Source organism: Chironomus tepperi, unplaced genomic scaffold (assembly GCF_022539635.2).
Source record: "Chironomus tepperi strain 1889 unplaced genomic scaffold, CSIRO-AGI_Ctep_v1 contig_445, whole genome shotgun sequence".
Lineage (NCBI taxonomy): Eukaryota > Metazoa > Arthropoda > Insecta > Diptera > Chironomidae > Chironomus > Chironomus tepperi.
Window position 1 is genome coordinate 6,068,740 of NW_027226567.1, and position 15,659 is coordinate 6,084,398.

General features: G+C 35.4%; 1 protein-coding gene across 1 annotated transcript in view; it reads left to right on the forward strand.

Annotated features, from left to right (window-relative positions):
• Nucleotides 1–15,659, forward strand: part of LOC139098236 (zwei Ig domain protein zig-8-like) — a 97,772-nt gene that overhangs the window by 16,301 nt on the left and 65,812 nt on the right. The gene's annotated exons all lie outside the window — the stretch shown is intronic.

Sequence of the window (15,659 nt, forward strand, 5' to 3'; positions counted from 1 at the left end):
ATAAGCGGAGATTAAAAGCTCTGTGTCGAAGCCTTCTTCATTTGTGTTACTCGGGAAAGTTGACTTTAACCTTCAAGCACTTCTTTCAGTTCAGAATGTTAAGAACTTTAACGTCCTTTTCTACTCAACCAATTCAGGAATTCTCAGGACGTCCTTGAGATCACTTACCATACACATAATATGATTCCGATACCCAATACATACCGTTAATTGTTCTTACCTTACTTATTGTACCATTAGGACACTTTCACGTGATTTTGGCATTTTGCCGTCAGCCACACGAGCTGAATACTTAAATTATATTTCAAAATGTATGTAAGCTTGAGTGAGGCACACTTTTCCTTATTGCCGCCAGTTTAAAATACTTAGAACTCATTCATCTTCTTCTAAACATTGAATTTTTGAACTTTAAAGCCATCTCCATGATTTCATGTCGTCCACAAAAATCTGAACAAAATTTATGCAGCTAATCTCTAAAATAAGTCAATTTCCCACCAAAAAAACAAAGGTTTATCCACCCCAAAAAATCCGTTAATCCAATAAAATGCTCGATCCCCAACAAAAAGGAATTTGTGAATGTAAATATAAAATAAATATAAAAAACGCTACACGCAAAGTAGCATGAAGAATAACAAAATAATTTATACAATGCATTATTTATAAAAAATTGTGGAATCCCCTGCTTTGTCTTATACACTCGATGGTGCTGAAAAGTTTGTGAAGGGCAATGGATATAAAAAAAATGTAGAATGAAAATGGAATTTGCATGTGCCATCAACAATATTTTATTTCCTCACATTACCAAATGAAGCTTTGACAACGACTGCTGTTGCCCCAACACTTTGTTATAGTCAAAGATTTATTACTTCTGATTCTTTTTTTTTTTTTTTTGTTTGAAATATTTTTGTAAATCAAAAAAGCAGTAAAAAAGCCGAAAAATGAATTGAGGAAGGTCAAGGAAATGACGTGAAGCATTGCTAAAAAAAAGTGAGCGGAAATCTCTCCATGCTCATTTTTTTACGGTACGAGAAGTTTCTTTTTTTGTAAAATTTTCCGAGAATGTGCTTTAGGAAAATCAGAAATGTTTACATGTGGGCTGGGAAGTGAAGGATCATGCAGAAGTTCTAGGGATGAACACAAGATGAACACTTAATGTGACATGAGAACGTGGATGCGATATCTGTCAGAAAAACAGGAGACCAATTGCATTCGGTACGACCTGTCAGCAGAATTGGATCCAGGGGTTGATTTTGAAGCCAAATCAAGCCAAAACTCCTTTTTTGCACAAAATTCTTCAATTTTTTAAGAATTTTCTAGACAAAAATTTCCAACATCTCTCAAAATTGTGCTCCTGCTTGTCATAAATTAACTAGATGCTTCATTGTGTCAGACAAGTCGAAAATGCAGCATATAATTAAGGTCGTGCCGATTTTATGATAGTTTCACACTGATTCCGGTACAATAACGACCTGAAACCAGCCTTGTGTCAGATTTTTCTCTTTTGTGTTTCTTATATTTCGATTATATCGAATATTACCGAAAGGCAGAAGACGTATATATGGTTGAAAACCCGACCCCAGGGTAACTTGGGTCTGGTTTGAGTCCTAAATATGGCATAACTTGAGTATAGAATCAAGTCGTCTTTACGCTGAATTTTTGACCATTTCTATGCTCTGTGACTTCCGGGAGCCAGCAATTTGCTCATAATTAGTACAATACTTAGCACTCTGTCTATAGTTCGGCTACCATCCTCAAGATTCCGGTTCCTGAATTTTTGAGCCGAAAGACTGCATTTTTGGACTGAATTTTATAGTTTGTTCAAGGGTGCAGGCCTACATTTTTTGCTTAATATTGATCCATTTAAACCTTCAAAACATTTCAAGGTTTCATGTCATTTCCCTTCAATTCCACCTCAAGTCTCCATCCCTTGCCATATAACCACAAAAAAGAGTTCAACCACACACCACAACAAAAGTCAATATATTTATGATGATAACTTTTTCTTCCTCCCTCTTTTTTGAAACTGATTGATTTTGCCATTGGTGATGCCAAGTATGACATTCCTTTTTTTTTGTGTGAGGAGTTGGGTGAAAACTTTCACGACATTATTGATATAAATATTCGCACATTAAAAGCACACATAAATAATAAATTTCATCCTCCGTCTCAATATCCGATGAAAAAAAGAAGAAGAATCACGACCAAAATATAAAATATCGTAGAATAAGAAAAATTGTTCCCAGAGCCGAAAGCTATCGTAAATATATTATGATAATGATAAATTGATTGTATGCCTTCATATACAGTTTTGTGTATAATGGCATTTTTAGAATTTTTTTAAGGAAGCTTCAAGCTTTCTGGACTTGATTTTGGACTTCTAATGTTGAGTCTTGGCTGTCCATTTAAGGAATTAGTTAAAGGATTGACAAATTGACCTCAAATCAACTTGATTCATTTTTAGTTCTTAAAGCTCATCCAGAGTTTGAAATCGCTAGCTTCTGTCTTCGATTTCCCATCGACGGATTATGTCCTGAGTCACAAATGGTCATGTACTGAGTGACAAAGTCCACTGAAAAGTTTCGGTCGTCAACTACACAGGGTGCCTTAGAGCAACGCTAATTTGAAACATAGCTATGCATAGGTCGGTTTTGGAAGTTGTCATTATAATGTAAATGCATTATCCGCATGCTAATCCTGAAGTACCCACTAAAATTTAAGCTATCGTTATATGGCGTTGATGTGGAATGAAATATGGAGTACGGAGAGGGTTCCCCGAATCCTACGTTTTGACGGGAAGTCAGGTTCTCGATGTTGAAAGCTTTTCCAATCGAGTCTTATTTAGGCGAATCGACCAGTGTGAAAGTAAAGCTTCTATAGTCTAATGTTTAAGTCTTCACTTTTGTGAGTATGTGGGTTCGAATCCCAATAGATTCTGATCTCGATCTCAATATTTAGAGTGTTGTCCAAGACAAGAATTGCCAAAATGCTCATGACTTTGCCTCTATCTTGTGTAAATCTTGAATGTGCCTAAAAGTCAGTAAAATATCCTGACAAGCCTCAGAAATCTGCTTTTGATTAGCAAGTCTTTATTTCAAATCAAAGTTCAGCTCAAACCAAACCAAAGCCTAACCCATTAAAAATGCGCAATCTACATCCCTCAACTCCACCAGAACATTCTTCATCTATTTTTTCTTCGTGATTGCTGAAAATGTTGCTCTATTTATTCAGCTAATATAAACAAATAGGGATGACATTTCAAGATAAATGAAGCGCGCCTTTTTCTGTTCTTCTTTCACTTTGCATTGGCTTCGGTTACAGTTGTATGCTAAGTCATGAATATCAATGAAGTTTGTGTGTGTGTGTGTGAATTGTTTGAAATGGGAATGTTTGGTAGGAAGTAGAAAATTCTTTAGAAACATGATTTAAGGCACGACTAGAAAAGTTGAAAAAATTGAAAAATATCAGTTTTATTTCGACACATGTGACGTGCTATGGAGACAGTTTTGCGACACAAAATAAAGTGCAAAATTCTACAAAACATCCAAAAATGAACAAAACATGTCGATAGAGATTTAAAGCTCACTTTAAATTAATCAACGGACATTGTATCCTAGCGATTTATTTAATTCAACAATAAAAGTATGACAAACGAGGAGCATAAAAATTTATACAATATTAAATAACAAATTGCGCTCCAAAAAATATTGAAATTCTTTTTTTTATAGTGTTTGTACAGCATAGAACTATGAGAAATGATAAGCAAATTATTTGATGTAGACGAGAATATTATTTCATTTTTTTGGAATGTCATCATTTTCCATTTTCATAATAGAAAAACTTGTATGCAGCACGCTGATGTTTTGCCAGCACAACAAAATAGACAGCATGTAGAGTTTAGTAAAAATGCAGTGTTTGGTCTCATGGGGAGATGATGTGTGAACGCGCATTTAATTGACTGTGCTGGGAGTTATTAGGTGATGTTTTAAGTCAAGGATGTGGATAGAATTTTGATAATTATTTTCTTGTCGTTTTCTTAGTTAAGTAGTGAGACTCATTGAGTCTTTGTAGACAGCGCATTGAGAACTAAGGCTATTCTTTGAAAGCTTTTAAAATTTTGATGTCATTTAAATTAGGATCAGAGCTCGAAGCCGACTAAAATTTTATATGGAGTCGAGACGATTCAGGTTTCAGGTTTCTCCTAGACTAGAGTCGTCTGTGAGTGATAATCGAAGTAGTTTTCTAGGGGAATGGTTTAGTACTTTGGTACCTAATTATTAATACCGACTCTGTAATTATTGGTTCGAAACTCGGCATGAGAAATGTTTCACTTGTTGTTTGACAGTAATGTTGTCAAAGGAATGCTTTTGGCCGTTCTATATGTAAACTGTAGGTCTTCTGAGTGCAAAAGTCTGGCTCATATTAGCTAGTAACATTTATTAGCCTCGAATCATCCTAGCATAACTCTGGATCTCAATGTAGATGCTCATTGCAAAGTATTTCTCAAACGTTTTCGAGCGCGAGACATTAAGTCACATATCTACCATCGCCATACTATACACGACACACTCGATGGTTTTGGCTATACTCTAGTGCAGTGTTGTCCAAACTGAGTGAAACGCCACTTGAAAATGCCAAGAATCTGTGTACCATGGTTCATACAACTTGAAAATGCCATGAACCTCATGTTGTGTGCAGTTTCTGTCGTGACTTACCACCAAGGTGTGCTGTGACACAAAAACGTTTGGACAACACAGCACTAGTGTATCTCGGATCACTAGTTTGACAAGCACTGGCATAGAGCATGATATTTGAACTTTAAGGTACCAAACCAAACTAGTGGTTTTGACTCCTTCAAGGTCCACTCCAAAAATATTTAAATACCTTTAGTAAAACATTTCCCAACAAAATGCAGTATTACCTTCAAAAACTTAATTAATTATGACCAAAATAAAACAAATGTGAACAAAACTCATCCTCAAACTCGAATCTCATTAAAAAAAATTGCGCCCAACATTCACAAAAATTTACGCTACAGACATGAGATGAACAGATATGATGATCACATAATATAATAAAAAAAATGAGCAAAACTTTCATAATATCATAATGGATTTTGAAAATTGAAAATTTTAAAAATTAATTCAACATATCACATGCTGTATTCATCCACATATAAAGTTCCTATATTGTACACAAGATATATAAAAAAAATTATCATTGAAATTCATTTTGGCTGGGGATGAGCATGAGTGTTAAGTTTGTATAAAAAATTCCCGCCCCTCGTTTAAAATCGATAGAGAAACTTTTTCACCATTATGAATCCTGATAATATCCAAGCTGCTCATGTTCATATTACCAGAAAGCGATATTTTCATTAAAATTCAATGTAAAATCCAATAAAACTTTTCATTACTTGTAATCCTCTCGCTTTTCATGTGAATTTAATCATCAAGTGATGAAAACTTTGTAATTGGAGTTGTAAATTTTAACGGACTTTAATAGCCTTACTGTAGCTCAGTAGTGGGCAAACGTTTATTTTTTAAGGCACACCTTGGTGGTAAGCATTGACCAAAATTGGACACGACATACTGCTCATGACTTTTTCAATCATTTTTCGCACACTAGATACTAGGCAGATGCACACTAGATACTAGGCAGCTGCACACTAGATACTAGGCACCAGGCATAAGGTGGCACAAGAGGCACTAGACTCTAGGCAGGTGCACATTAGATACTAGGTGGCACACTAGACACTAGGTACTAGTGTGACATACTAGGTGTCTCAGCACACAGGTTGTCCACCCACAAGTGGGTTCGCCCGACCTCGTGTTCAAGGTTGAGCCTACAGACTGCTTACGTTTTAAGTTGAATCCAAACCACTCCTTTGATGACATTACTGATTGAAGCCTACAACGAGAGGATGTTAGCCGCGTTTCCAGTACGTTTGACTCAATTTAGAACTTGTATACTTACTTCTTTGACTGATTCTTCCAGTTCGGGGTATTAAGAACATTAGCGTCCTTTTTTATATATCCAATTCAGGAATTCTTTGGTCTTCTTTGAGATCTCTTACCAAATCCAAATAAAGACAAAGTGAAAAACATCCCACGCCGAGTTTCGAACCCATAAGCGCTGAGTCGGTGTACAATTATTAAGTCCCGTAGTATGAAGTCACTACGCCACTACGACTCCTTTTTCTCGGAATTCTGACTGAATATTGATTAAATATCAATTTCATGACATTAACTTCTTCCATATTTCCATACTTCCATCTTATTTTCCATACCAACTTTAACTTTTATCGCATTTGTCAACGATTTTTCAACAATAATCACCAAACTTCCATCTCTAAACTCCCATCACAACAGTGAATATAAACAGACTTAAACATTAAAGAAATATTATCGTTTCCAATCAGGAACAAAAAGAAAATCATCTCCTGAAAGCTTAATTTTATTTTCATCAAGTTTACTGATAAAACTACAGTTTTGTTTTAGTTGAGCAATTTAATTTTATAGTCTTAAAGGAACAAGCAAATAGAAAAGAAAAAAAATTCAATTGCGAAAATCAAATAAATAAATACAAATTTACTCAAAAGAAATATTGGAATTGGCGCTGCCTGAAAGCAAAAGCAAACTGAAAAGGAAAAGTAGGGAAGTCTTGTGCTTTTTGTGGTAAGGATGTTGAGAGCTTTTGTTATAGATTGAAGGATTTTTTGGATGATTTATATTTGAATTTTGAATTCGCTGGACGTGTAGATCAATTGTGATCCATGATCACCGCTAAAAATCCTTACTTAACACCAAATCCAGCAGATAATGAAAGTCGTCTTATTTAAGAATCATTTGGACGTCTCCTAAAACTTGCTCTATCGCTGGCTTCTGCCTATCAATTAACGATACCGAATGCCATACTATCTCTATCAAAAGCTCCTCTCCGTGAATTCTTAGGATTATACCTTAATTTATACCAGGATGATTATTTGAAGAAGTAAATCGAGGCCATGGATCACAATATATAGGTACACTTAAGTCAGGATCAAGACTCATCTCACTTATTGTATATATTGTGTCTCAATTATTCATCGTGGCCACTAGAGTTCCGCTAAGACGAGTTTGTCTTGATGGTAACATGATGACTGGTTTCGAATCATTTTCAGGGCTTCAAGGCAACTAAGTAAACCTTATGAAAAGTTCAAACCAGACAATGGACCCTAAACAATCAAAAATTATTGATATAATCATCAGCATTTGTCATTCTGTCGGTCACTCCGGTCTAAGCCCCACTTGGTGGGTTTTATAAAATTCAAACCCTTCTTGCTTGACGGGATTGTACCCTAGTATGTACATAAAAGTCACCTGACTACCAACATGACATTTTTTGGCTCAATTATGTGCAAAACTTCATCTTTTTGAACAAGAAAAACAACTTATTCTTCAATATTCCTAAACATTCTCATAACTATACACAAACACCGACTTCAGCCAGACCGACAATCATACACAAACAAATCGATCACATTCACCCACAATTCCGCAATACATGAACATGAATAAAAGCAGAAGAAAAATTTTTATAAACAAAAGCATCGAAAATAAATTCTCAAGAAGCTGAAAAGATACAGATTCAAATGGATTAAGAAAAGGAGCATAAGAATCTATGTGTATTATACATACATATGCAGAATAGATGAAAACAATTGAAATATAATGCGATGTCGAAGATTGAATGGAAAGCAAAAAAAAAAAGGGAAGAGAAAAATTTATTAAAGCTATTCAATATTTGTTTATGCAATGTTCTCGTAACATCCAATCTTGTTGTGTTTCTGAATATTGGATACGGTACTCGATGCTCGCATTTTTGTTACTTTATTTGTCCTGAAACATTATCCATTAAAATTCCATTCCATTCTAAGAGATGAACGGAAAGCTTTATTAAATCTTTTTATATTTTTTAGAAAGTTTGTGCTTTGGGGGTTGTTTATAAGTGATGTATAGCTTGTAGGGTGGGGAACTGAATAAGATTCGTGACTCGAATGGCTCAGGCAGCTCCTCGGACCTTTCAAGGCTCCGCCAAAGCTCCTTTGCTTACTTACTTCGCTGGCCGTACAGATCAAGTGTGATCCATGGCCTCCCTCAGTCGGTTCCTGAAGCTGGCTCTATCGCTAGCTACCGCTTGCCAGCGGTATTCAGGTACAATTACCAATTCGAAATGTGACACTATCTGTATCGACAGCTTCTTGCCAAAGCTCCTTTCTTAACACTAAATCTTGCAGGAAACAGATGTCGGCTTTTTTAAGAGAGAGCCATATGGATGCCACACGGAAGCGGACGTTGTGCTGCTGCGGAAAGTAACGAAAAAATTCTTCAAAATCCTGTTAGAGTCTTGAAAAATTAGTGTCGGTCCAAAATTGCATACCAGCAACCTTGGACGAGCAATAAGAGACAGCCGAAAATGGCAGGCATGAGCATCTAAAATGCAGGAACTGCTAACCGAACCCATGAAAAACCCAAACATCCGACTTGTTTCCTTCAAAAATCCAATTAGAATATCTGCAAATGGTTGGCAAATGAATCAATGACTTGACGTCACTTATGAACAATCCCCATCTGATATTTCACAGAGATTAGGAAAATTTAAAAACTAGAGCATACAAAAATGGATAGAATAATGATCAGATATTATTGTTGGATATTCTCAAAGTTCTTCAAATTGTCAGTTCTTTATGTCAATTATCTCATAACAACAGCATTCACATCAATCCAGATGTACTGGAGTGGAAGACAAAAGTTTTTAAAAATGGAACGACAAAAAAGTCTTCTTTATCTCGTGCTTAGCTTCCTTAAGACTTGAAACTTTTCATCCCCAAGTTTTCTTATGGACGGGGCTTATCAGACTGTCTATCTCGCTTTTATGTTTGGTACAGGACTTTATTTTTTGAATATCATATTGGAATGGACTTGTAATTTTTTTGAATGTCCATTTGAGGATGAAATTGTATTGTCAGTAAGTAAAATTATGGAAATTACTTTGGAAAAAAATTCATGAGTATTGGTTTTAGAGCTTATTAAGATGCAAATGATTAGGGGCAAGAAAATTGGATGATTTGAGGGTGGCATTATGAGAGGTCATTTACTTATGATGTTGAGGATTTGTGATGGAATTGGGTTTAGTGGAGGTGGATGTCACTTCATTTGGTGATTGTGAAGGAGGGAATGAATATGATTATGGGGAATCTTACTTGTGAAGTTAGTTGTGGGATGATGACAATTTGGTCTCAATTTCTGTTGGAATCGGGTTTTTGTAATGAACAGTCAACGGTAGATCATTGGAAGTACAGCAGTAAGGGGTTACAGAAGATGTATAATTTATGTATGACACTTTGCCATGCAGTTGAATAACCCTCGATAGCTCAATGGTAGCAGCATTCGGCTGATCTGAGGTCCTACGTTGATATCGTTGAACGTGGGTTCGAGTCTCACTTGGATCCATTATTCAAAATTGTGCTTTTTCTGTAAAATCAACACTTTCATGTGTCTAAGCCAGAATTGAGAGGACTTTTGGAGTTCTGGACTCCACTCTTCTTGGAGGCACTTCCACATTAGAGTCTTACCAACTCTGGTCCAAACTGTAATTTGTAAAATCCGCAATTTATACAAACCTAGTTTAAATAGCTAAGATCAATTGAAAATCACTCGAATCTAACAATTGTTCCTTCACTTTAGACTAAGATGTCGATAGAAAACGATATCATATGCCAAAGAGCACTTGAAAATCCATAAATCCTTAACTCTCATCAATTTCTATACTTAAACTTCAGTTGCCATGCATGAACGATACTTACACATATTTACAGATTAAAATATACATATTGACAACATCTGACCACCACTTACTGATTGACATGCTTCATTAACATCATTTTCAATTGAATTAGCATCTTATCAATTACATATACATTGGGTTTACTTGGCAACAAACTAATTACCTGGTTGAATGATTTTATTTCAATAATACATTTTTATTCCCACAAACCCATAATTTGAAACAAAAACCGCATTGTTTAATTACTCATTACATACATTGTAGATCAAAAAGAGTTTCCATTTCCTTTATACTCATTATTTGAGACTCAGTCACTCAATTACACAACATGAGCATTTTCATTCAACATTAAATCATTTAATCGACTTTGTTCTCGGAAACTTTTGTAATGAAAATTTAAGAACATAAGGGGTTTCTGTTGTTTTTGTAGCTTATTAATACTTGGGTGGCCAGAGGATTTTCGCCAATTATTGGGACACTTTTGGAAATAATCGGGACACTTCTAAGTATGGTCCTATTACGGTTCTTTTGGACTATTTTGAGTCTTAATATTCAAAAAACTAGTTTAATTAGGTTCCTTACTATTTACTGGAACCATGCTCCGACTTGGAGCCTAGGTTATTACAAAAGGCCTTCCATCTGACTCTGTTACTGGCCACATCAAAAAGCTTGTACAGATTCTCTGTTTTGACATCCAATTGACATTCCCGCATTACTGTTGTACGTCAAGTTGCTTTTGGAGCACCAGGGCGTCTCTTTCCTTGTGTAATTAGGTAAGAAACTTTCAAAAAAGTGCAGGAAATGATTGAAATTCCGAAAAAAATATTTTCAGTCCTAGGCTTGAACCTTGTCAAAACGAAAATGTTCAAAATTTGTCGAAAATTCCAAAATTTGTGTGGACTTGTTGAAAAATCGGGAAATTTTAAGGCTTTGTCGGGACACAGCAACAAGGCTGAAAAGTACAGCAGCGTTTCGGCAAAAATACAACTGCGTACGGGCAAAAATACAGCAGCGTCCCGGCAAAAATACAGCAGTTGGCCGCCCTAATTTTAATACATATACAATTGTAGATGTTAAGCAATTGGGTCAACAAAAAAAGGCGTATATAAGATTCTCAAGAGATACCAAACTAAGCATTATTTGTACAAAAATGCGACACATGTGAATGTGAATGTGGTCGGAATTCATTACAAGACTAGTTAATTTAAAACTTGAGAAAGTACTTTTACTAATATTGGCACAATTGTGGCTTGTAATTTAATTATTTTTTTGGAGAGGATATACTCGGAGAACTCTTAATGAAAAAAAGGGGTGCTAGAATTAAGAATGGAGAACTCAACAGCTGGCACTTACTTGAAGATTATTTTTTGTTGTATGTTGAAGTGGATGGAGAAGGCTTAAGGAACTCTTAAGATAATTTAAGACGCACGAATAACTTTTTTTGTGTAAGGTCTTTTTGTAAATTGAAGTGGGAAAACTTTTGTGGAATTCTGAGAATAAAATAAGAAGTTTTTCAGATGGTAAAAATATAGAAAGCAGTGAAGTAAATGTTGGAATAGAAACTTGAACAATAACGGTTAATTTTGACAAAAGAAACACAGCAAGTCTTGGAGTAAATACACGTTCGAGGATAAAAACGGAAGCTAACGTATTATTCGCAATGTATTTAAAGAATATAAGGCACTTACAGCATTAACAGAAGTCTACAATCCGTAATGTATTTAAAAAGTTTTAAGGTCATTCATTTTACTATGCGTTTTAATTCATAAGTCGATATGAGAATTGTATGATTATAAAGTGATAAAGTGTGATAAAGTTCTAAGCATGAGAAACAAACGACAAGCTCTATGTTACACATATGAAAGTCTACATCTTAAAAGTTGACATTTAAAAGTCAGCACTTTTTAAAGTTGTTTCTCACCGTTATTAGCATAAAAAACTTCACTCTATATTTAGCCAGCCTATAAAAATTCACATTTCAGATCATCAGAAATACTAATATGTAGATCTGATGTAAACTACAGTCAGTCATGTTGCCTAGGTAGTGGATCTAATTCCAATTTTTATGGGAGTCAAGGTTGGTATGACCGAAGAATATAGAGATACCTTGACTGAAGTGAAGTAAAGGTGGCTTTTCGGACTTTTGATTCGGACTACCAAAGTCATTCCAACTCTGCAAACATGGGGACTGGCTAGCCATCACTCGATTAACTGTTATAACCTCTAAAACAGTTAAAGTTTATTTTTGGAAAGATACATCAATCACTTTATTTACTAGCGCTGCTTTTGACTACATACATTTAGCACTCTCATATAAAATCATTACACATGCTTAACTATCAGCATAAAATAATGATGATTGCGATTTCATGCATACAAAAAGTAAAATTTGCTTTGATCTGTCTGTATTGACAGGTCGTATACCTTCTTCATTATATCTCAATTCATTCACGGCTTAGAAATTCAATAAACTCAATGACACGTGTAGAGCATCATTTCAAACAAACACAAACGTATCCATGCACAGCACCAAAGTTCATCTGAAAACGCTGAATATTTTTCCATTTCATTTGTATCCAAAAATGAATCGTTTAAATGAGAAAAATAAAGTCATTGACTTTAAAAAGTGATACAATTACATCCGCACGTATTACTTTATGTTCCTTTCTAACGCGCTGTTATTTATTTTTCAACATTCACAAAGTTTCTAGTACTTATGAACAATGCCGAAAGAATTATTAAAAGGAATATGTAGGAAGCCTCTTTTATGATGACAACAACAACAAGAAAACATAACTCTTGATAATGTCGATGCTTGTTCTTTCTAAAAAAAAAAGCTCTTCTGCTGTAAAAAATAAGGAACAATGAAAAAAATGCCGTAGGCTGAATACCTCATGCATAAAATAAATTGAAAAAAAACAAATTAAAGTACAGCATTAAATTTTATACTTTTTTTTTGCTGGAAATCGATGTAATTTACTTCACGTCGGTTTCATCACTTGGTCCATTTGATGGATATTGATTAATTTCCTATAGTTTGATTTGTGGGGTGCTGATGTAGGCAATTATTTGAATTTCAATTTCACAAATGTGTGAATGTCCATTTGGAGTCAAATTATGTGGGCTTAAATGATTTATTCTATGGATATGGATTTAAGCTTTGGAAGTAAGTGATATTCCAAGATGGACAAACCATATTTCGTCTAGATCAGTATACAGTCATACAACATCACCGAATTGCCTCTATGGTTGAGTAGGACTGAATGATCTGATCCACAAGACTCTGCATAGTCCATACTGCATAACCTCACTAAAAAAGCCATCCATCAACTCATAAAAACGACGAAAAATTCAGAATCATCATCTAACTACCAAAAAAAAAGGATATTTCATTTTGGAAGATATAACCTCATCTTAAACTCGTCCTTTTGTCATAAATTCAAAGCGTGCATTTAATTTTTTTCATTCTCTTCCGTTTCTTACGTAATCTAAGGGAAAGAAGGAAGTTTATTAACTGCAAAATATTATGTTGGATTCGCATTCTCTAGCATCTTTTTCTTCCCATTCATGAGCATCCGAGAAAAGAGAGGGAGAGTGAGTCTAAAACTAGTATAGATGTGGTCACACGTGACCGATGGAAGCGCATTTTTCCCGCAAAGAGTCAAAAGCTTAAACTGGAGGAGTTAATAAGCGATATATGGACAGACAGACGGTCCGATAGACGGACGGACTGATAGACGGACGGTCAGACAGACGGACGGACGGACAGATAGACAGACGGATATATAGACAAACGGACAGATAGGCAGAAGAACAGTTAGACAGATGGGCAGTTACATAGACAGGTGGACAGACAGACGGACAGATAGACGGACAGATAGACAGACAGACAAATGGTCAGACAGACGGACAGACAGACGGACAGACTGACGGACAGACTGACGGACGGACGGACAGACAACAAGCGAACAATAGCATATTTTACTTTCAGGAATGGAATGGGAAAAAAGGCAGAAAAAAGGAAGAATAAGAAAATGTGAGGAGGGATAATGGCCATTTTTAAGCAGCGGGTGAATGATGCATGTGAGGGTACTGTATCTGTAAATAAACGGACTCTCTAATTCCCATCATAAATTACTTAATAAGAAATGGAATGGGAACAATTGTGAAAAAAAAAATAAAACAAGAAATGAAGCCGATGGGAGGATCATTGTGCCTCAATGCACGGCGATAAAGTGTAGGGATGGAAACTGTTTTTTTGGACATTTAGTAACAAATCGAGCCCAATAAAGAGTCACAAATTGAAGGTATTGTGTCGAAAAGAATTTAACAAAAATTGAGCATGCGGAATTAAATTGTTCAGCAAAAATCCGTGCCATAAATTATTCGACACATAATTCATCAAGTTCCCATCCCGGCATATAATAAAACATGGAAGTGGGATAGAACGGAAAATTTGTTATATATGATTTTTTATATATATATTTTTTTTCTTTCTTGCTCTCATAAATAACATCCGAACTGAGATTACAATTCTAAAGCCATAAAAATATAATTTTTTCTTCTTTTTTTTCCTTCTGATTCTGATTCTATTACATATTATATTCAGCGAGCATACAGTAAATGGGAAACAATCTAAAAAGGCATGAAACGAGAAACGACAGAAAAAAAAGCTCTTTTCATTTTTTTGTAGCGCCAACTCACATATAATTGCTTACAAAGAGCTTTCTCTTAGGAGCGATTTTCTTTATTCATTTATGGCTGCTGTGTGTGAGCTAGTCCTTGCTGTTAATTTTGTTAGAAAATCTAGAAATAATGACAATTTAACGTGTGAGAGACTCGTCAAACCACCGAACTCAAACCTGGAATCCAGGGTCTGGACCTACTAGTATAATACGGGATTCGAACCACTCCAATACCATCATTAATAATGCCTGAAATCTACTGTTGATCTGACAGGAAAGCATAATTCCGAATAATGGATCTCGAGTGAGATTCGAACCTACTCCTACGGTTTCCGGTCACATGCTCCTATCACTTAAATATCAAGGGCTATTCGGCTATATGGCAATATGCCATATATAAATTACACATTTTCTGTATCCCTCTGACTGCTGCACTCCCAAAGACATAGCGTAGAAAGGTCATTATTGGAATCCAACGTAGTTCCAACATTTACGATTCCGGCCAATAAAATAAATTGGACAAAATTGGGTGAAACTGGATAAAATCGGGCCCATTTGTGTTGTACACTAATGACACGGTATTTTTAATTGCACAATTGCGCGAACTTGGGTATGTTGCACCCAAGTGGGCCCAATTGGACGAATGTAACACACATAATCGGGCCCACTTGTGCGGAATTGTGTCGGGTGAGTGACTCGCACCCTCAAAATACAACATATGAAAATTTCTCATGCCGAGTTTCGAACCCATGACCATTGGCTCGATGTCCAATAATTAAGCTCCAAAGAACTAATTAACGACGCCATCAAGCCACTTCAAGTAACTCCTTAAATATTTGAAAATAGAGAAATTCAGCAAGCATTTCTACAAATCCACCTAAATTCCATCCAATGGACGAAACTTGACATAGCTTCTGTTGCTTTCAAAATGATGGTCGTTTGTTTGCTGTACAGCTTTATAAGCATCACAAGAAAAAATATTCAAAAAGAAAAGAAAAAGCTCAGCATTTAGTCAAGTTGTATGGATGTGCGTTAAGCATAAAGTAATCTGTTTCCCCTCTTCTCTCTCATGCTTGCATCACTTCTTGCTAAAGCTTTCGTTTCATTCACAAAAGGAAAAAGAACAAAATGAAAAAGACGAAGAAGATA